Source organism: Oncorhynchus gorbuscha, linkage group LG11, assembly GCF_021184085.1.
Source record: "Oncorhynchus gorbuscha isolate QuinsamMale2020 ecotype Even-year linkage group LG11, OgorEven_v1.0, whole genome shotgun sequence".
Taxonomy (NCBI): domain Eukaryota; kingdom Metazoa; phylum Chordata; class Actinopteri; order Salmoniformes; family Salmonidae; genus Oncorhynchus; species Oncorhynchus gorbuscha.
Window position 1 is genome coordinate 60595461 of NC_060183.1, and position 21128 is coordinate 60616588.

The 21128-nt window shown below is 44.8% G+C and overlaps 1 long non-coding RNA gene across 1 annotated transcript; it reads left to right on the forward strand.

Annotated features, from left to right (window-relative positions):
• Positions 1 to 684: 684 nt before the first annotated feature.
• Positions 685 to 6442, forward strand: LOC124047997. Its single transcript, XR_006841155.1, has 3 exons — positions 685 to 924; positions 4641 to 4723; positions 6397 to 6442. It is a non-coding gene; the product is annotated as an uncharacterized LOC124047997 (long non-coding RNA).
• Positions 6443 to 21128: the final 14686 nt, after the last annotated feature.

Consider the following 21128-nt stretch of genomic DNA (forward strand, 5'->3'; position numbering starts at 1 on the left):
TTGGAAATGGTCTGTATTCTCTAGAATATAAAAAAATGTGTCATGTAGAGATATCCCCTTATATGGACCCTTTCCCTAGCTGTTGATTTACTATTTTTATTATAATTTGTTCAACTCTGCATCGTTGGGAAGGGCTCGTCAGCAAGCATTTTAAGGTAATGTATTCGGCGCATGTGACTCATACAATTTGATGAATTGAAAATGGTCTAAAAGTAACTTTACATGTTAGAGCACATGTGAGTGCCATGGCACCTGTGTATGAGAGTTGTGAAGGTTGGGGTGTGTTTGGAATGCTGATGGTCCCCTTCTTTTCTTTAACGTCCTTCCTAGGGTGAGTAACCTGCCTGGCCCACAATACAGTCCTAATCACTGTGTGTGTGTGTGTGTGTGTGTGTGTGTGTGTGTGTGTGTGTGTGTGTGTGTGTGTGTGTGTGTGTGTGTGTGTGTGTGTGTGTGTGTGTGTGTGTGTGTGTGTGTGTGTGTGTGTGTGTGTGTGTGTGTGTGTGTGTGTGTGGTTCCCTCAGCCCTCTTCCTGTGATTACTGTTGTAAACAGAAAGGGAAGGAAGGAAACTTCTAGTGCCAGGAACGTTTTGTGTTTTGGCCCCTTTTTCTACCTTCTCTACCTCTCACTAGCATTATTGGCGCTGTAATGTAGTGAACATTATGCCATAATCTAGTCCATGTATTAGTACTGTGGAATTCAGTTCCATGTTTTACAGTAGCCAGACAGTGGGAGTAGTATGCCATGTGAACTATGTAATGCCAGCATACTTCTGAGTAAAGTTAAACTAAAGTATACAAATGCCCCAATCTCAGTTCTTATCAACATAAGCAATCTAAACAGTGGGACGTTACAATTGGCAACGAGTGAAACGCACAAGTGAAGAAGGCAATTTACAAGACAAACTACGTGCCTACTGCATGTGAGTAAACGCAGATAGCAACAACAGCTTAGCTAACGTCGGAATCAGCTGGCTAACATCGTACATTACGGTACAATTCCACAATGGCTAGTTTACCGAAATTTCTGATGTTTGATGTGCACACAGAACCCAGCTCAATCGCTTGAGGTGGGAAAAAAATAGATTAAACAATTGTCTAGTGGCATTAGACATCGCAGATAACACACAGAGAAGGGCATTACTGTTGCACTATGCAGGGTCAGATGTGTATGATATATTTGACACACTGCAAGATACCGGAGCAGCTGATGACTATGATACAACTGTAGCCAAGCTCAATGCATATTTCTGTCTAATTTAGTATACAGTACTTACCTGCTTGGTTCCTAGTAAGTAAATGTAAGATTAAATTGTTCCTATGTATTTCTTACTGCGTATTTACTTTTTGTTACTACATAATGATGAAAAGAGAGAGCTGAGATTGCAATGTCTGTAAGATTAGAATGTTCCTGCTATGCAGCGTTCAAACTTAGATATCAGTGTGATTTTTATTTTGCGGCTTTGAAAGTCTAAGTTTCACAGCGATAAGTCCTTGGCATCATTTTCTTCCCTGTATCAAGAATTCTGATGTAATCAAAAAATTGCTTTTGTATCCCCTTTCATATATGCATCTGTAACCGTGGCGAAACCGTGGCATTATTGGATAACATGAATGTTTCATATTTAAAAGCTGTTTAAATTGTCAGCTATTCGTTTAAATCTGTCAAAGTTAGTTTATTATTATTACTGGCTGCTCTCCCTGTTACTGACAGCACAGACCATCACATTTAGATGCACAATCAACACCATTTTATTGAAGTAAAAGCATATTTGATTATCACAGGAATGGGGACTTCATGTTTAACTATTTATGACTGAGGGCTCTGTTCAATCTTAATTAACCATACAACATTCTTCCTGTGCAGCAAACTCACTCATTGTGTTTCTTTGTATTTCACTTTGTAAACATTGTCTTTTCGAGTGTTTGAATCCTAAATGTACAATGCGTACCATATACCAATAATGTTTTTCTACTGGTATGGCCTTGCAGGTTTGGTTGAACTGATTCCAACGATTATATAGAGGAAAGACCCTTACCAAAGCGCTATTACCTCCATTAGTTGTAATGCTGTTGTCTACTTGCCGACACACAGCATCACAAATCAGCCTCCCATTTCTATAGAGATGCAGACTGTAGTGTTGACTACTGTATGTGCACTGTTGCTCCATATTCACACACACACACAAGGGACAATTTAGCCCATTCAGCACAACTAAAATCTACCCTGAACAACCGTTCAAGCTGAGAAGGAATGGATGAACACATTGAAAGACAATCTGCATCCTTCAACTGTTTTTCTTTCAGCTATTCCCTAATTCAAGAACACATTATGTGTTGTATTGTGTGTTGGCAGCAAGACATCATCTCGAGACTGCTTTTTCTCTTCTACTCTAATGTAGTTGCTTTTCAAGATCCTAAATGGGATTGGCTATTGTAGAGCATAATACAAGATGGCATCAATCAATTCTTCTAGAAGTTTTAAGGGAAGAGATTAACATTTTATACTGGAAGATATCTTAGTAATGAGTGTATTGAGCTCCAAGCTGTTGATTATACAAGCATGTAATTTATGTCTTTGCAAGTATATTATCTTTTAATAAGATATTTTTATTGTTTACTGTATCGTGTGGCAATCAAACACTGTAATTGTGCATCATTTGCTAGGTAGTCAAGGCCATCAACCCATTTGCATGCGTCATCAACCCTCAAGGGGCAATCATTTACTGTTTATATTGACAGAGAAGTCACAGCCTAGCCCTGGTGCAGTCTAATGTTATTCAACTGGACTAATTTACTATTCTTGGATTTTTAAAGATGCTTTAAACAGTTGATTTTAATCATCAAGTGAATCATTTGTTTCTGTGCTAAACCTTTTTTTGTTGTATTTAGTGATAGGTACAGGTCATTTTTATATCTTTACTGCTCATTTAGGGAATTAGATATGCTTCAAACTTGATAGGAGTGTGGGTCTCGTCGAAACCATGAACGCGTGTTCATTGCAACACAAACACGTTACAACTCAAGTTGAAACAGAAACTCACACTAACAATACTGGAAAAATTTAAACACATTGCTCTTTTACATATAATTAGATAAATCTTTCAGTTTTTATAGTGCTGTCATGACAACTGGGGGGTACACCAACCAAATAAAAGGTCAGTGGGAATGTCATGATGTTTTCTTGTGGTGACCGTCATGTCACTATGCCAGCAGGACTGGAATGACCATAACCACAGTTTGCATAGTCCCTCAAGGGAAGTGGAGATAAAAGTGAAGGTTGCTGATTTATTTTGGTAGTTCATTATGCACAGTATTTTACATTCTGCCAAAGAACCAGCTCAATTTTTCTTACTGCAAACAGTAAGGGAGACAGAGAAATAGAGGGAAAATATTTATCATTCTCACAAGATACATAGGCTTGGGCTATTACATCATCATGCATGATACACTCCATTGTGGTATTACACTGCTCAATGTATGAAATATATCTGGCTGTATCACATGACCCCTAAATCACGAACTTCCAACCAATCCAAATCTATCATTCCAAAAACTTGCCCCCAACGTCCCATTTCCTCTCCTCTGATGCCTCCTGGAACGTAAAGACATCCCTGGGTCGGATTACAGCGGTAGAACGCCTTATCACTCGCCATATGACATGTTTGTTCCTCACACTTTATTGTTTGGTTACAGAGCCCAAGGTTGATGGGAAAGAGCCTGTGTTTCCGTTTTATCTTTGTCCCGAGTCCTTCTCACTGAAATCTGCATCATTCGATCTCCCTCTTATAGATCCCCGGCTCCTATCTCTCCAGATTAAAACGACTGATGGCTCCTCCAGAGAGGAGAGGGCCTTTGGAGGAGGGGAAGAGAGGAGGGAGGGAGGAGGGGCTTCCTCTATAGGGCTCTGGTGACAGAACAGAGAAAGAGAGAGCTCCATGTATCCCTGATAGAGATGATAAAAAAGGGGTGCAATGTAGGGAAGGATGCCCTTCTCCTCTTGGACCACCAGCTCTTTGGCAGCAATAAGATGGATGTGTAAGATTAGAGGAAGGAGAAGTAAAGAGAAAAAGGAGAAGAAGAAGACGTGGCTGTTGTTAAAATGCAGTAGGGAGGGCCAGAAGCCAGAGGAGTGATAAGCTGCAAGGGACCATGGAGGATTCTCCTGTCCAGCAGGCTGCTGTCTGTCTGTTCCTTGTCTGGTGCCAAAGCTTGTCACAGGCAGACTGCATGGCAAAGAGATAAAACTGTCCGCTGGGGTTTCCTGCCTCTGTAATAGAGACCACCCCTGTAAAACCCAGGTTTCGCTCTCATGTTAACAACACTTCATAATCCCGAAGCTATAGCACGCTAACCATTACCCTATCAAAAACTATGGCTTTGGTTGGGTAAGAGCGACACTTGATACTTAATACATGCTTTGTTCCCCTTCCTTTATTGGGTTGATGAGTTGTTTGTGGTTGTACTTTTCATGTACCAGGCTTAGCCGCTGGAGAGCACTCTCCCTCGATCTTACCTCAGACCCTTAACACCCCCTTTATCCCTGCTATTCGCTCCAGGTCAACAGACCCACTATGTTTCTTTGATGCTCTCTCCTCTTGCTCTTCATCTCTATATCTGTTCCTCTCTCCTCCCACAGACTCCTCTGTAGGTTAGTAATCCCCACCTGGATAGAGAGAGTGTCACTCCAGGGCTTGCTAAAGTAATGACTGTCCTCCACAGGTAAGTCTGTATGTGTTTGCATGTGCTTGTGTGTGGGCTTGTGTGTGTGAGCACACAAGCAGGAGAATCAGAGAAGCAGAGCAGGAGAACTAAACAGCTCACTGAGGAGGCATCCATCTCTCAAACAACCCCATGGACACTAATTGGTCATCTGCACTCTGGACAGCCATTCATTGTAAGGCTAAATGAGCTCCATGCACCCTGACAGCCAATGTGACTGAGGCTGCAAGGGGGGCTCAAGGAGGGTCATATAGCAGCCATACATTATAGGATGTTCCATCATTTCAGCTCTCTCTGAAGGACATCTGCTCTGTACATGGGGTGATGCTGTAGTAATGGATTTATGATTGCAGCATAGTGAGGTGGGTCTGACAAGCCATGTGGGTTACAGTTTGGTACTGTATTTATTTTTTAATGCATTTCTGCTACCTACTGTATACTGGGTGTCGTTTCAGTGCTTGTTGTTGTCTTTGCCTTTGTATTTCTGCAGTGACAAATCAAAAGAACACCACCCTATAACATGTGGAAGGAGATGTACTGTAGTTGTTTCAATGTGTTAAGAACATGTCGGAACAATCCCCCGTCCAGCTGATGAATACATTACTCTCATACCAGGCCGCTCTTCGTCTATTGACTATAAATGTAGTTTCGATTTCCTGGTAATCAATGTCATGGCGACGAGGCGGGAGTTTTCCAGGGACAGTATGGAGTAATTACAGATATATTATGGCTGTGTGTGTTGGTGGTAGCTCGCTGTGAACATGTTAATGCACTCACTAGGATGGATGGTTGTATTATTAATGAATGGTGGCATTGGCGGCCATTGGAGAGATATGCTAATTAGGTCCTCAGCAACAGAGATGTTTTGTGGATAATGCAGAGGGGCATGGTGAAAAGTAATTCACAGCAGCCTTTTTGTAGTGTTGCTAGCTTTCACATTTACTAGGATGAGATATCTCAAATGAAGTAGTTCAAATTGTTTGTGATGCAGTACCTGAACCACCAAATGTGTGAATATATTACATCAAAAAAATATTAGATTCCAATTTCTACTTTTGATCAGTTCATTCTGCATTAAATATTGTTATTCAAGGTTCTGCATAAGACGTTGTTATGCAATATTGTTAAGGCGACTGCTTGTAGATACTGAAGGCAAACCCAGTAAATGGTTGGCCAGCGTTGCTAATTTACATATTTTAGACTGCAAGCTGTTGATTATTTTCTACTTCTTTCGCTGCAATCTTGTGAAAAGCCCTAAAGGAAACATTTAAGGAGTGTTTTCTAGCCTATTTCTCGACTGGTTCAGTTAGTCATATGTCCTGTGGGACATAAGTGGTTGTGCCAGACAGGGACATCTTGTCATGTTTTGTCTTATATTATCTTGTCATTTTGCTTTTCCTTCTGTTCGTTTTCCCCCTGCTGGTCTTTTTAGGTTCGTTCCCCTTTTTCTCTCTCCCTTCCTCTCTCTCTTCTCTCTATCGTTCCGTTCCTGCTCCCAGCTGTTCCTATTCCCCTAATCAATCATTTAGTCTTCCCACACCTGTTCCTTATCTTTTCCCCTGATTAGAGTCCCTATTTCTTCCCTTGTTTTCCGTTCCTGTCCTGTCGGATCCTTGTCTATTGTTCACCGTGCTGTGTCTATGTATTGCCCTGTCGTGTCGTGTTTCCCTCAGATGCTGCGTGGTGAGCAGGTGTCTGAGTCTGCTACGTTCAAGTGCCTTCCCGAGGCAACCTGCAGTTCTTGATCAAGTCTCCAGTCTGTTCTCGTCATTACGAGTAGTATTATGCCTTTTGTTTGTAAAGTAACTTTACTGGATTAAAAACTCTGTTTTCGCCAAGTCGCTTTTGGGTCCTCATTCACCTGCATAACAGAAGGATCCGACCAAGAATGGACCCAGCGACTATGGATTCTCTCTACTCTACTCTCGAGTTCCAGGGAGCGATGCTCGGCAGACACGAGCAGGAATTGTCTGCTGCTCGACATGCCGTTGAGACCCTGGCCGCTCAGGTCTCCGACCTCTCAGGACAGTATCAGAGTCTTCGTCTCGTGTCACCAGCTACTTCCGGTTCTTCCGAGCCTCCGGAACCTAGGGTTAATAACCCACCATGTTATTCTGGGCAGCCCACTGAGTGCCGCTCCTTTCTCACCCAGTGTGATATAGTGTTCTCTCTCCAACCCAACACATACTCAAGAGAGAGAGCTCGGATTGCCTACGTCATATCACTCCTTACTGGTCGGGCTCGGCAGTGGGGCACAGCTATCTGGGAGGCAAGCGCTGAGTGTACTAACAATTATCTGAACTTTAAAGAGGAGATGATAAGGGTTTTTGATCGCTCAGTTTTTGGGAAAGAAGCTTCCTGGTCCCTGTCTTCCCTATGTCAAGGTAATCGATCCATAACGGATTACTCTATAGAGTTTCGCACTCTTGCTGCCTCCAGTAACTGGAACGAGCAGGCGTTGCTCGCTCGTTTTCTGGAGGGACTCCACGCTAAGGTTAAGGATGAGATTCTCTCTCGGGAGGTTCCATCCAGCGTGGATTCTTTGATTGAACTCGCTATTCGCATTGAACGACGGGTAGATCTTCGTCACCGAGCTCATAGAAGAGAGCTCGCGTTAACTGTGTCTCCCCTCTCTCCGACACTACCGTCTTTCCCCACTGACTCAGGTGTTGAGCCCATGCAGCTGGGGGTATTCGCATCTCGACTAAGGAGAGGGAACGGAGAATCACCAACCGCCTCTGTGTCTATTGCGGTTCCGCTGGTCATTTTGTCATTTCATGTCCAGTTAAAGGCCAGAGCTCATCAGTAAGCGGAGGGCGACTGATAAGCGCTACTAGACGGTCCTCTCCGTCAAGTACATGTACTACCTTACCGGTCCATCTACGCTGGACCGGATCGGCAGCTTCCTGCAGTGCATTAATAGACTCTGGGGCAGAGGGCTGTTTTATGGACGAAGCCTGGGCGCGGGAACATGACATTCCTCTCAGACAGTTAGGGGAGCCCACGGTCATGTTTGCCTTGGATGGTAGTTCTCTCCCCAGTATATTATATGAAACACTACCTTTAACCCTCACTGTATCTGGTAACCATAGTGAGACCATTTCTTTTTTGATTTTTTGTTCACCTTTTACACCTGTTGTTTTGGGTCATCCCTGGCTAGTGTGTCATAATCCTTCTTTTGATTGGTCTAGTAATTCTATCCTTTCCTGGAACGTCTCTTGTCATGTGAAGTGTTTAATGTCTGCTATTTCTCCTGTTTGTTCTGTCCCCTCTTCTCAGGAGGAACCTGGTGATTTGACAGGAGTTCCGGAGGAGTATCATGGTCTGCGCACGGTCTTCAGTCGGTCCAGAACCAACTCCCTTCCTCCTCACCGGTCGTATGATTGTTGTCCTGTTCTCTTCAAGAAGCGTTTTGCATCCGCTCCTATCCTTGTTGCACCTGACGTCACTAAACCGTTTATTGTTGAGGTTGACGCGTCGGGGGTGGGCGTGGGAGCCATTCTGTCCCAGCGCTCCGATACTGACGATGGGGTCCACCCTTGTGCGTATTTTTCTCATCGCCTGTCACCGTCGGAACGTAACTATGATGTGGCTAGCCGCGAGCTGCTCGCCATCCGTTTGGCCCTAGGCGAATGGCGGCAGTGGTTGGAGGGGGCGACCGTTCCTTTTGTCGTTTGGACTGACCAAAAGAATTTTGAGTACATCCGTTATGCCAAACGACTGAATGCGCGTCATGCTCGTTGGGCGTTGTTTTTCGCTCGTTTCGAGTTCGTTATTTCTTATTGCCCGGGTACTAAGAACACCAAGCCTCATGCTTTATCCCGTCTCTTTAGTTCTTCTGTGGCTTCTACCGATCCCGAGGGGATCCTTCCTGTTGGGCATGTTGTCGGGTTGACTGTCTGGGGAATTGAGAGACAGGTTAAGCAAGCACTCACGCACACTGCGTCGCCGCGCGCTTGTCCTAGTAACCTTCTTTTCGTTCCTGTTTCTACTCGTCTGGCTGTTCTTCAGTGGGCTCACTCTGCCAAGTTAGCTGGCCATCCCGGCGTTCGGGGTACGCTTGCTTCTATTCGCCAGCGGTTTTGGTGGCCTACTCAGGAGCGTGACACGCGCCGTTTCGTGGCTGCGTGTTCAGACTGCGCGCAGAAGAAGTCTGGTAATTTTTTTTCTGCTTCTGCTCCTGATCTTGCTGGGTCTCAGTCTGTTCCCTGCCATCGCATCTCTCCTGTTCTTGTTCCTGCCCTTGCTGTGTCTCAGTCTGTCCCTAGTTGTTACTCTCCTGGCCTGTTTGGTCCTGTTTGCTCTAAAGCTTTCAGTTCTCTACCCGTGTCTCATTTTTTTTTTTTTTTGAGTAGTACCCTAGTTTCCCTTTTTTTTCGTTTTTTCCGTTACGGTCCTGAGGAGAGGAGTTGGGTTCTTTCTCGGGACGTGCTGGACCGTTTGTGATCTATGATTTCCTCCGTTGCCGCCAGTGTTCCTCCTCTAGAGCGCCAGGAGGCGCTCGGTGAGTGGGGGGGTACTGTCATGTTTTGTCTTATATTATCTTGTCATTTTGCTTTTCCTTCTGTTCGTTTTCCCCCTGCTGGTCTTTTTAGGTTCGTTCCCCTTTTTCTCTCTCCCTTCCTCTCTCTCTTCTCTCTATCGTTCCGTTCCTGCTCCCAGCTGTTCCTATTCCCCTAATCAATCATTTAGTCTTCCCACACCTGTTCCTTATCTTTTCCCCTGATTAGAGTCCCTATTTCTTCCCTTGTTTTCCGTTCCTGTCCTGTCGGATCCTTGTCTATTGTTCACCGTGCTGTGTCTATGTATTGCCCTGTCGTGTCGTGTTTCCCTCAGATGCTGCGTGGTGAGCAGGTGTCTGAGTCTGCTACGTTCAAGTGCCTTCCCGAGGCAACCTGCAGTTCTTGATCAAGTCTCCAGTCTGTTCTCGTCATTACGAGTAGTATTATGCCTTTTGTTTGTAAAGTAACTTTACTGGATTAAAAACTCTGTTTTCGCCAAGTCGCTTTTGGGTCCTCATTCACCTGCATAACACATCTGGGCTGATGCAAGCCAGGATGGATTCATGATAAGTGATATTTATTGTGTGATCTCATGTCTCCTGTTTATCCCTCCATTTCATCCCTCTCTATTGCCCAGGTACTCCTATCACTATGATGATCATTTCTTAGTGTTGAACATGTGATGTTCAAAGCCCTGTCCCTACTCTTTGAATATCACATGTTACTCACTGAAAGAGCAGAATAATGGCAGTGCTACAGTGCAGTTTTAGGGAATGTAATTGAGTTGACCAGCCACAATGGCATGTGTCTTAGTATTTCTAATTAGTTCTAAGGATTGGCACACAGAAATACTACATTACCTAAAAAATGACAGACAGACAGACCAACTGACTGACTAATTTTCAATTATACGTTGTTCTATAGAGTAAAAGACTCTTCTCAATTGTGAATTTGCAGTAGAGCTGTAGCATTACTATGGCCCTGACCCTTTCTCTTGGGACAATTCTTAACATACAGTAGTGTACAGAAAATAAACACAGAACGAACCCACAAAAAAGGTGAAATACTTGGAAAATAAGTCAAACAGACAAGCTATTTTCAAAAATAATGCAACATCTAGTATGATTTCACATTTTTGCTCGCTGGGCTTCAGAAAAGCTCTCTCCTTTTTACATGTGCAATAAGCAAACAACAACAAAAAACAACCTTGAGATATATAGTGGCGTGCAGCTGACCTTCTCCAGGAATGGGAGAGAAAGAAACTCCCTCTTAAAACCACTCAGAAAAACAACCTTGAGATATATAGTGGCGTGAAGCTGACCTTCTCCAGGAATGGGAGAGAAAGAAACTCCCTCTTTTAAAACCACTCAGAAAAACAACCTATACTCCCCGAGAGAGAAGAGAAAAGGACTGTTGTTGATAAGAGATGCCCCACAAACACGACATATCCACCCACCACATCAGGAAAAATATATGCCCTCTGATTGCTAAGACACAGAACACAAAAGCAAAACACTCCTGAGCCCTATACTATGAATCAGGTTTGAGGAGTTAGCAAGGTAACTTTGGCCAACTCCGAGTTCAACTCAGAATAACCAGTACCACGAAAGTGGCTCACCTTTCAGCCAGGTACATTTCTATGGGAATGAATCCCTCAGAATTAACTCCATTTATCCTGAATGAAGTTTTGGGGTCACGAGTTGAGGACCAATGCAATCAGATAGGTCTACCCTGCCTCTTTCAAAGATTGTGTCATCATCCCCTTCTTTTGAAGAAGACGGCTGATTCAATATTTTATGAATCAGAAAAATGTTGTGTGTAATAAAACATTTAATGCATCCTCAAGTATTTTCTTGAGTTGTTCTCGGGGAAGGAACAACTATTGAACATCTGAGCTTGTGGTTGTTTGTGGGGGCAGGGTGGGGAGTGTGTGTGAGTGTGTGTGCGCATGTGTGTATCCCACATCTGTTGCTCTGGGGTAATGACTTTAGGGACAATATAGGATGAATCTCAATAATTGTTTGCCAAAATAACAGTTGGTTGCCAAAAATGTAATTTGTGTAATGGCAATCCTGGTTATAGATAATAATTATTATGCATAATATTTGTTAATTGTGGAAATAAATTAAGATATGCAAGATTTTTTGTCAGTCAAAAGTTTGGACACATCTACTCATTCAAAGGTTTTTCTTTATTTTACTATTTTCTACGTTGTAGAATAATAGTGAAGACATAAAAACTATGAAATAACACATATGGAATCATGTAGTAACCAAAAAAAGTATTGAACAAATAAAAAAATATTTGATTAGCCACCGTTTGCCTTTGACAGCTCTGCACACTCTTGGCATTGTCTCAACCAGCTTCACCTGGAATGCTTTTCCAACAATCTTGAAGGACATATGCTGAGCACTTGTTGGCTGCTTTTCCTTCACTCTGCGGTCCAACTCATCCCAAACCATCTCAGTTGGGTTGAGGTGGGTGATTGTGGAGGCCAGGTCATCTGCTGTAGAACTCCATCACTCTGCTTCTTGGCCAAATAGCCCTTAACTTCTTTAGGGTAGGGTGCAGTATTTTCACGTCAGGATGAAAAGCATGCCCAGAGTAAACGGCCTGCTACAAATCCATAAAATCTAGAATATGCATATGATTAGTAGTTCTGAATAAAAAACATTCCAAAGTTTCTAGAACTGTTTGACTGATGTCTGTGAGTATAAAAGAACTCATATGGCAGGCAAAATCCTGAGAAAAAATCCAACCAGGAAGTGGTCAATGCTATTCTATCCTATTGAAGATACAGTGGGATATTGGTAATGTTGCACTTCCTAAGGCTTCCACTAGATGTCAACAGTATTTAGAACCTTGTCTGATGCTTCTACTGTGAAATGGGGCCGAAGGAGAAGGGAATGAGTAAGATCTGCCATGAGCTGACCATGCTCGTTCACATGAGAAGGAGCTCTGTTCCATCACACTTCTGAAGACAATGGAATTCTCCGGTTGGAACGTTATTGAAGATTTATGTTAACAACATCCTAAAGATTGATTCAATACATCTTTTGACATGTTTCTACTCACTGTTACGGAACTTTTTGACATTTCTTCTGCTTTTAGTGAACACGCTTCGTGACTTTGGATTTGTTAACCAAACGCGCTAACAAAAGTAACTATTTGGACATAAATGACGGACATTACCGAACAAAACAAACATTTCTTGTGGGAATCCTGGGAGTGCATTCTGACGAAGATCAGCAAAGGTAAGTGAAGATTTATAATGCGATTTCTGACTTTTGTTGACTGCATAATATGGCAGATATATTTGTGTCTTGATTGGGCTCTGAGCGCCGACTCAGATTATTGCATGGTTTGCTTTTTCCGTAAAGTTTTTTTTTTTTTAATCGGACACAGCGGTTGCATTAAGGATAAGTGCATCTAAAATTCCATGCATAAGTTGTATCTTTTAGCAATGTTTATTATAAGTATTCCTGTAAATTGATGTGGCTCTTTGCAAAATCAAAGGATGTTTTGGAACTTCTGAATGTAAGGCACCAATGTAAACTGCTTGGAATTGATAGTTTTGGAAAGAAGACACTCTGACGTTTCCAGGACTGCAAAGATTTTCACTGTGAGTGCCTTATAACAAAAGCTTCAGGCAAAACCAAGATGTTTGAGCGACCAGGAAATGAACAGGATTTCTGAAGCTACGTTTTCCATGATCGCCTTATATGGCTGTGAATGCGACAGGAATGAACGGACACTTTCTATCGTTTCCCCAAGGTGTCTGCAGCATTGTGACGTATTTGTAGGCATATCATTGGAAGATTGACCATAAGAGACTACAATTGCCAAGTGTCCCGCACGGTGTCTGTGTGGAAATTGGTGCGCAAAAGTCAGCTACCAGTATTTTTCCATCCGAATCAGAGAAGAATGCAGGCTTCCAGGAACGGCATTTCAATGAAGAGATATATGACAAAACACCTTGAGGATTGATTCAAACAACGTTTTCCATGTTTCAGTCGATATTATGGAGTTAATTCGGAAAAAAGTTTGACGTGTAGGTGACTGAATTTTCGGTTAGTTTCGGTAGCCATATGCATAGTAACAAAACGGAACGATGTGTCCTACACAAGAATCTTTCAGGAAAAACTGGACATCTGCTATGTAACTGAGAGTCTCCTCATTGAAACATCTGAAGTTCTTCAAAGGTAAATTATTTTATTTGATTCCTTTGCTGGTTTTTGTGAATATGTTGCGTGCTAAATGCTAACGCTAAATGCTAAGCTAGCTATCACCACTCTTACACAAATTATAGTTTTTCTCTGGTTCTAAAGCATATTTTGAAAATCTGAGACGACAGGATTGTTAAGAAAAGGATAAGCTTGAGAGCAGGCATATTTATTTCATTTCATTTGCGATTTTTAGAAATCGCTAACGTTGCGTTATGGTAATGAGCTTGAGGCTGTAGTAACGATACCGCATGCGGGATGGGGCGGACTATGAGGTTAAGGATGAGCTAGATGCTCGGGAACTACCAGTGGACCTCGACTCCCTTATCGTTACCCTTAACTATTCAAATTGATGGATGCCTAAGAGAACGCAAGAGTGAGAGGAGGTCTGGTCTTGGGCATACTCGTGCCTCCAATATGGCGCGTTCCCCCCCTCTGGAATCCGTAAATTTCCAAAGCCAGTTCTTCCGAGAGGAATCGAAGCCACCCAATCCCTCTCGTGAATCTCCGACGGGTGAGTTGGATACTCCTGAGCCTATGTAGTTGGGAAGAACTAGGCTATCAGTTTGGGAACGCATATGGAGGACGAATAATAACTGTTGTCTGTACTGTGGAGGGGCAGGACATTTTATAGCTACCTATTAGGAAACCCTTGTCTCTAGTGGGTACCAGCACTATGGTGAGTCAGACTGTGAGATCCCTAATTCCCATCACCCTCACACCACTTTTTGCTCTTGTGCTGTGGGGCGACCAATCTAAGTCTCTCCGAGTGCTCATTGACTCTGGGGCTGATGAAAATCTTATGGATGCCACGATAGCTTCAGAGCTTGCTATTTCCACTAAAGCCTCTCTCTGTGCCCATGGATGCTAGGGCGCTGGATGGCCGCTCTATAGGGGAAGTCACCCATAGTACTGTGCCCGTTCAATTTTCGGGATTCTGGTAACCACAGTGAGACAACACAGCTCCTCCTCATTGCATCTCCCCATGTTCCGGTTGTTTTGGGATTTTCCTGGCTTCAAAAGCACAATCCGATGATTAATTGGACCACAAGCCCCATCCTGGGTTGGAGCCCGTTTTGCCATTCCCACTGCCTTCAAGCAGCACAACCTTCCTCAAGTCATCTTCTTCAGGATGTTAGCAAGACTGTGGATGTCTCGGCTATCCCCACAGAATACCATGACCTCCTGGAAGTAAGGCACGTGCTACTTCCCTTCCCCTGACTTCCCCTGCACCGTCCTTATGATTGTGCCGTTGATCTTCTACCAGGCATTACACCACCTCGGGGTCAATTGTATTCTCTGTCTGTCACTGGGGCCGTCCGTATGCATCTCCTGCCGGCGCAGACCCTGCGTCCGTGCATTGGCGACAGGGGACTTAATGACATTACTGTCAAGAATCATTACCCCCTACCTCTCCTCTCCTCAGTGTTTGAACCTCTCCAGGGGGCCAACATATTTTCCAACGTGGACCTTCAAAATGCCTACCATCTGGTTCAGATACGCGAGTGATTGACAGCCTTCAACAAAGCCAGTTTCCGGTGCCGACAGAGATGGCTGCCTCGCTTCGTGTTCCTAGGAAACTATGCAGTTTTTTGTTTTTTTTGCGTGTTATTTCTTACTTTGGTACCCCAGGTCATCTTAGGTTTCATTGCATACAGTTGAGAAGAACTACTGAACATAAGAGCAGCGTCAACTCACCATCAGTACGACCAAGAATATGACTTTCGCGAAGCGGACCCTGTGTTCTGCCTTTCACCCAGGACAACGGAATGGATCCCAGCCGGCGACCCCAAAAAACGACTTCGAAAAAGGGGAAAACGAAGCGTTCTTCTGGTCAGACTCCGGAGATGGGCACATCGTGCACCACTCCCTAGCATTCTCCTCGCCAATGTCCAGTCTCTTGACAACAAGGTTGATGAAATCCGAGCAAGGGTAGCATTCCAGAGGGACATCAGAGACTGTAACATTCTTTGCTTCATGGAAACATGGCTCACTGGCCAAAACAACATACAGGAACTCAAGTCCTTCTGTTCACCTGATTTAGAATTCCTCACAATCAAATGTAGACCGCATTATCTACCAAGGGAATTATTTTTGATTATAATCACAGCCGTATATATTCCCCCCAAGCAGACACATCGATGGCTCTGAATGAACTTTATTTGACACTTTGCAAACTGGAATCCATATATCCGGAGGCTGCATTCATTGTAGCTGGGGATTTTAACAAGGCTAATCTGAAAACAAGACTCCCTAAATTTTATCAACATATCGATTGCGCAACCAGGGCTGGAAAAACCTTGGATCATTGCTATTCCAACTTCTGCGATGCATATAAGGCCCTGCTCCGCCCTCCTTTCGGAAAAGCTGACCACGACTCCATTTTGTTGATCCCTGCCTACAGACAGAAACTAAAACAAGAAGCTCCCGCGCTGAGGTCTGTTCAACGCTGGTCCGACCAATCTGATTCCACACTCCAAGACTGCTTCCATCACATGGACTGGGATATGTTCCGTATTGCGTCAGACGACAACATTGACGAATACGCTGATTCGGTGTGCGAGTTTATTAGAACGTGCGTTGAAGATGTCGTTCCCATAGCAACGATTAAAACATTCCCAAACCAGAAACCGTGGATTGTTGGCAGCATTCGCGTGAAACTGAAAGCGCGAACCACTGCTTTTAATCAGGGCAAGGTGACTGGAAACATGACCGAATACAAACAGTGTAACTTTCCCCTCCGCAAGGCAATCAAACAAGCTAAGCGTCAGTATAGAGACAAAGTAGAATCTCAATTCAACGTCTCAGACACAAGAGGTATGTGGCAGGGTCTACAGTCAATCACGGGTTACAAAAAGAATACCAGCACCGTCACGGACCAGGATGTCTTGCTCCCAGGCAGACTAAATAACTTTTTTGCCCGCTTTGAGGACAATACAGTGCCACTGACACTGCCCGCAACTAAAACATGCGGACTTTCCTTCACTGCAGCCGACGTGAGGAAAACATTTAAACGTGTCAACCCTCGCAAGGCTGCAGGCCCAGACGGCATCCCCAGCCGCGCCCTCAGAGCATGCGCAGACCAGCTGGCTGGTGTGTTTACGGACATATTCAATCAATCCCTATCCGAGTCTGTTGTTCCCAGATGTTTCAAGAGGGCCACCATTGTTCCTGTTCCCAAGAAAGCTAAGGTAACTGAGCTAAACGACTACCGCCCCGTAGCACTCACTTCTGTCATCATGAAGTGCTTTGAGAGACTAGTCAAGGACCATATCAGCTCCACCCTACCTGACACCCTAGACCCACTTCAATTTGCTTACCGCCCAAATAGGTCCACAGACGATGCAATCTCAACCACACTGCACACTGCCCTAACCCATCTGGACAAGAGGAATACCTATGTGAGAATGCTGTTCATCGACTACAGCTCGGCATTCAACACCATAGTACCCTCCAAGCTCGTCATCAAGCTCGAGACCCTGGGTCTTGACCCCGCCCTGTGCAACTGGGTACTGGACTTCCTGACGGGCCGCCCCCAGGTGGTGAGAGTAGGCAACAACATCTCCACCCCGCTGATCCTCAACACTGGGGCCCCACAAGGGTGCGTTCTGAGCCCTCTCCTGTACTCCCTGTTCACCCACGACTGCGTGGCCACGCATGCCTCCAACTCAATCATCAAGTTTGCGGACGACACAACAACGACGAGACGGCCTACAGGGAGGAGGTGAGGGCCCTCGACGTGTGGTGTCAGGAAAATAACCTCACACTCAACGTCAACAAAACTAAGGAGATGATTGTGGACTTCAGGAAACAGCAGAGGGAACACCCCTCTATCCACATCGATGGAACAGTAGTGGAGAGGGTAGTAAGTTTTAAGTTCCTCGGCATACACATCACAGACAAACTGAATTGGTCCACTCACACAGACAGCATCGTGAAGAAGGCGCAGCAGCGCCTCTTCAACCTCAGGAGGCTGAAGAAATTTGTGCTTGTGACCAAAAGCACTCACAAACTTCTACAGATGCACAATCGAGAGCATCCAGGCGGGCTGTATCACCACCTGGTACGGCAACTGCTTCGCCCACAACCGTAAGGCTCTCCAGAGGGTAGTGAGGTCTGCACAACGCATCACAGGGGGCAAACTACCTGCCCTCCAGGACACCTACACCACCCGATGTTACAGGAAGGCCATAAAGATCATCAAGGACAACAACCACCCGAACCACTGCCTGTTCACCCCGCTATCATCCAGAAGGCGAGGTCAGTACAGGTGCATCAAAGCTGGGACCGAGAGACTGAAAAACAGCTTCTATCTCAAGGCCATCAGACTGTTAAACAGCCACCACTAACATTGAGTGGCTGCTGCCAACACACTGATACTGACTCAACTCCAGCCACTTAAATAATGGGAATTGATGGGAAATTATGTAAAATATATCACTAGCCACTTTAAACAATGCTACCTAATATAATGTTTACATACCCTACATTATTAATCTCATATGTATACGTATATTCTGTACTCTATATCATCTACTGCATCCTTATGTAATACATGTATCACTAGCCACTTTAACTATGCCACTTCGTTTACATACTCATCTCATATGTATATACTGCACTCAATACCATCTACTGTATCTTGCCTATGCCGCTCTGTACCATCACTCATTCATATATCTTTATGTACATATTCTTTATCCCCTCACACTTGTGTCTATAAGGTAGTAGTTTTGGAATTGTTAGCTAGATTACTTGTTGGTTATTACTGCATTGTCGGAACTAGAAGCACAAGCATTTCGCTACACTAATAATAATATCGACAGAAACATGGCAAACGTTGTTTAGAATCAATCCTCAAGGTGTTTTTCACATATCTATCGATGATAAATCATTCGTGGCAGTTTGGTTCCTCCTCTTAAGAAATGGAACACGCATGGACCTGGAGATTACGCAATAATTTTGATGCAGGACACCGGGCGGACACCTGGTAAATGTAGTCTCCTATGGTCAATCTTCCAATGATATGCCTACAAATACGTCACAATGCTGCAGACACCTTGGGAAAATGACAGAAAGTGCAGGCTCATTTCTGGCACATTCACAGCCATATAAGGAGGCATTGGAACACAGCGCCTTCAGAATCTTGGGCATTTCCTGTATGAAATTTCATCTTGGTTTCGCCTGTAGCATTAGTTCTGGGGCACTCACAGATAATAACTTTGCAGTTTTGGAAACGTCAGAGTTTTTTCTTTCCAAAGCTGTCAATTACATGCATAGTCGAGCATATTTTCGTGACAAAATATCTTGTTTAAAACGGGAACGTTTTTTATCCAAATATTAAAAGAGCGCCCCCTATCTCAAATAAGTTAATGCCACTGTGGATTGGGATATTGAGAACCTGGTCTGCGAGGAACAATGCTCCCAGCCTGGACTTGAAGGGGGACCGGCTAACCGTCTGTTTGTCCCTAAACAAGGCGGGTCTCAGGTTCTGTAATGGGCTCATTCCTCCAGGCTGACCTGTTATCCAGGGTCCTGTCGTACACTAGGCTTCCCTCGACAGCGTTTCTGGTGGCCCACAATGGCCCCGGATGTCTCTGCCTTTGTCACTGCATGCACTGTGTGTGCTCAAAACAAGACTCCACGGCAATCTCCTTCTGGCCTCATGCAGCCACTACCAGTTCCTCATCGTCCCTGGTCTCATGTCTATGGACTTTGTCACTGGGCTCCCTCCGTCTGATGGCAACATCAGCCAGCCTGTCATCCGGATTCCATCCCCAAACTAACGGTCAGTCGGATTGAGCCAACAAAGACCTGGAAACCATCTTAAGGTGCCTGGTCTCAACCAACCCCACTACCTGGAGCCGCCAACTGGTCTGGGTGGAGTATGTCTGGAACACTCTTCCCAGTTCTGCCACGGGACTCTCCCCGTTCGAGTGCTCCATGGCGTATCAGCCTGCACTCTTCCCTGAACAAGAGCAGGAGGTCAGCGTACCCTTGGCCCAGATGTTTGTCCGCTGCTGTAGACGTATCTGATGAAGAGCCAGGGCGGCTATCCTCAAGACCAACTCCAGGTATCGTCGACAAGCAGACCATTGCCGGACCCCAGCTCCCTGCTAGTGGATTGGGCAGAGGGTATGGCTGTCCACACGGGACCTGCCCCTCCAGGGTAGAGTTCCACAAACTTTTCCCCCGTTTTATTGGTTCCACTGCTGTCCGTCTCTTGTTACCCCATACCCTCCGTATTCACGTTCCATGTGTCTAGAATTAAACCCGTGTCTCACGGTTATTTGACTTCTGTCCCCAGGCCCACCCCCCCTCCCAGTGTCACTGATGGCCATCCAGCATACAGAGGGAGACGTCTCTTGGGTGTTCGACCATGGGGCAGGGGTTTCCAATACCTGGTTGACTGGGAGGGTTACAGCCCGGAGGAGAGGTGCTGGGTTCCCGCTAATGACATCCTGGATCCAGCCCTCATCGCCGACTTCCACCGCCAACAACCCGGTCAATTAGGTATGTGCCCAGGTAGGACGCCAGTTGGGGTTCGGGGGGGAACTGTCACACCCTGATCTGTTTCACCTGTCCTTGTTATTGTCTCCACCCCTTCCAGGTGTCACTTGTTTTCCCCAGTGTATTTATCCCTGTGTTTCCTGTCTCCCTGTGCCAGTTCATCTTGTATGTCCAAGCCTACCAGTGGTTTTTTTTACCATTTTCCTGCTTTTTCTCCTTTTGCTAGTCCTCTTGGTTCTGACCCTTGCCTGTTTTCTGGACTCCATGCCCGCCTGCCTGACATTTCTGCCTGCCCTGACCTCGAGCCTGCCTGCCCTTTGGTACCTCCTGAACTGGTTTTGTCCTTTTGCATTCTCTTGCCTACTCCCTTTGGATTTATTAAACATCCTAAACTCCAACCATCTGCCTCCTGTGTCTGCATATGGGTCTCTCCTTGTGTCAAGATAGGTAGCCATGCTGGTTAAGTGTGCCTTGAATTCTAAAAACATCACAGACGGTGTCACCAGCAAAGCACCCCTACACCATTACACCTCCTCCTCCATGCTTCACAGTGGGAACCACACATGTGGTGTTCCGTTCACCTACTCTGCGTCTCACAAGAATCTGGCGGTTGGAACCAAAAATCTCACATTTTTACTCATCAGACCTAAGGACAGATTTTCACCGGTCTAATGTCCACTGCTCGTATTCCTTGGCCCAAGCAAGTCTCTTCTTCTTATTGATGTCCTTTAGTAGTGGTTTCTTTGCAGCAATTAGACCAGGAAGGCCTGATTCACAGTCTCCTCTGAACAGTTGATGTTGAGATGTGTCTGTTACTTGAACTCTGAGAAGCATTTCTTTGGGCTGCAATTTCTGAGGCTGGTAACTCTAATGAACCTATCCCCTGCAGCAGAGGTGACTCTTTCCTGTGGCTGTCCTCATGAGAGCCAGTTTCATCATAGCGCTTGATGGTTTTTGCGACTGCACTTGAAGAAACTTTAAAAGTGCCTGAAATGTTCCGTATTGACTAACCTTCATGTCACTCATGTTATGGACTTGGTCTTTTACCAAATAGGGCTATCTTCTATGTATAACCCCTACCTTGTCACAACACAACTGATTGGCTCAAAGGCATTAAGAAGGAAAGAAATTCCACAAATGATATTTTAACAAGGCACGCTCCCGACAGAG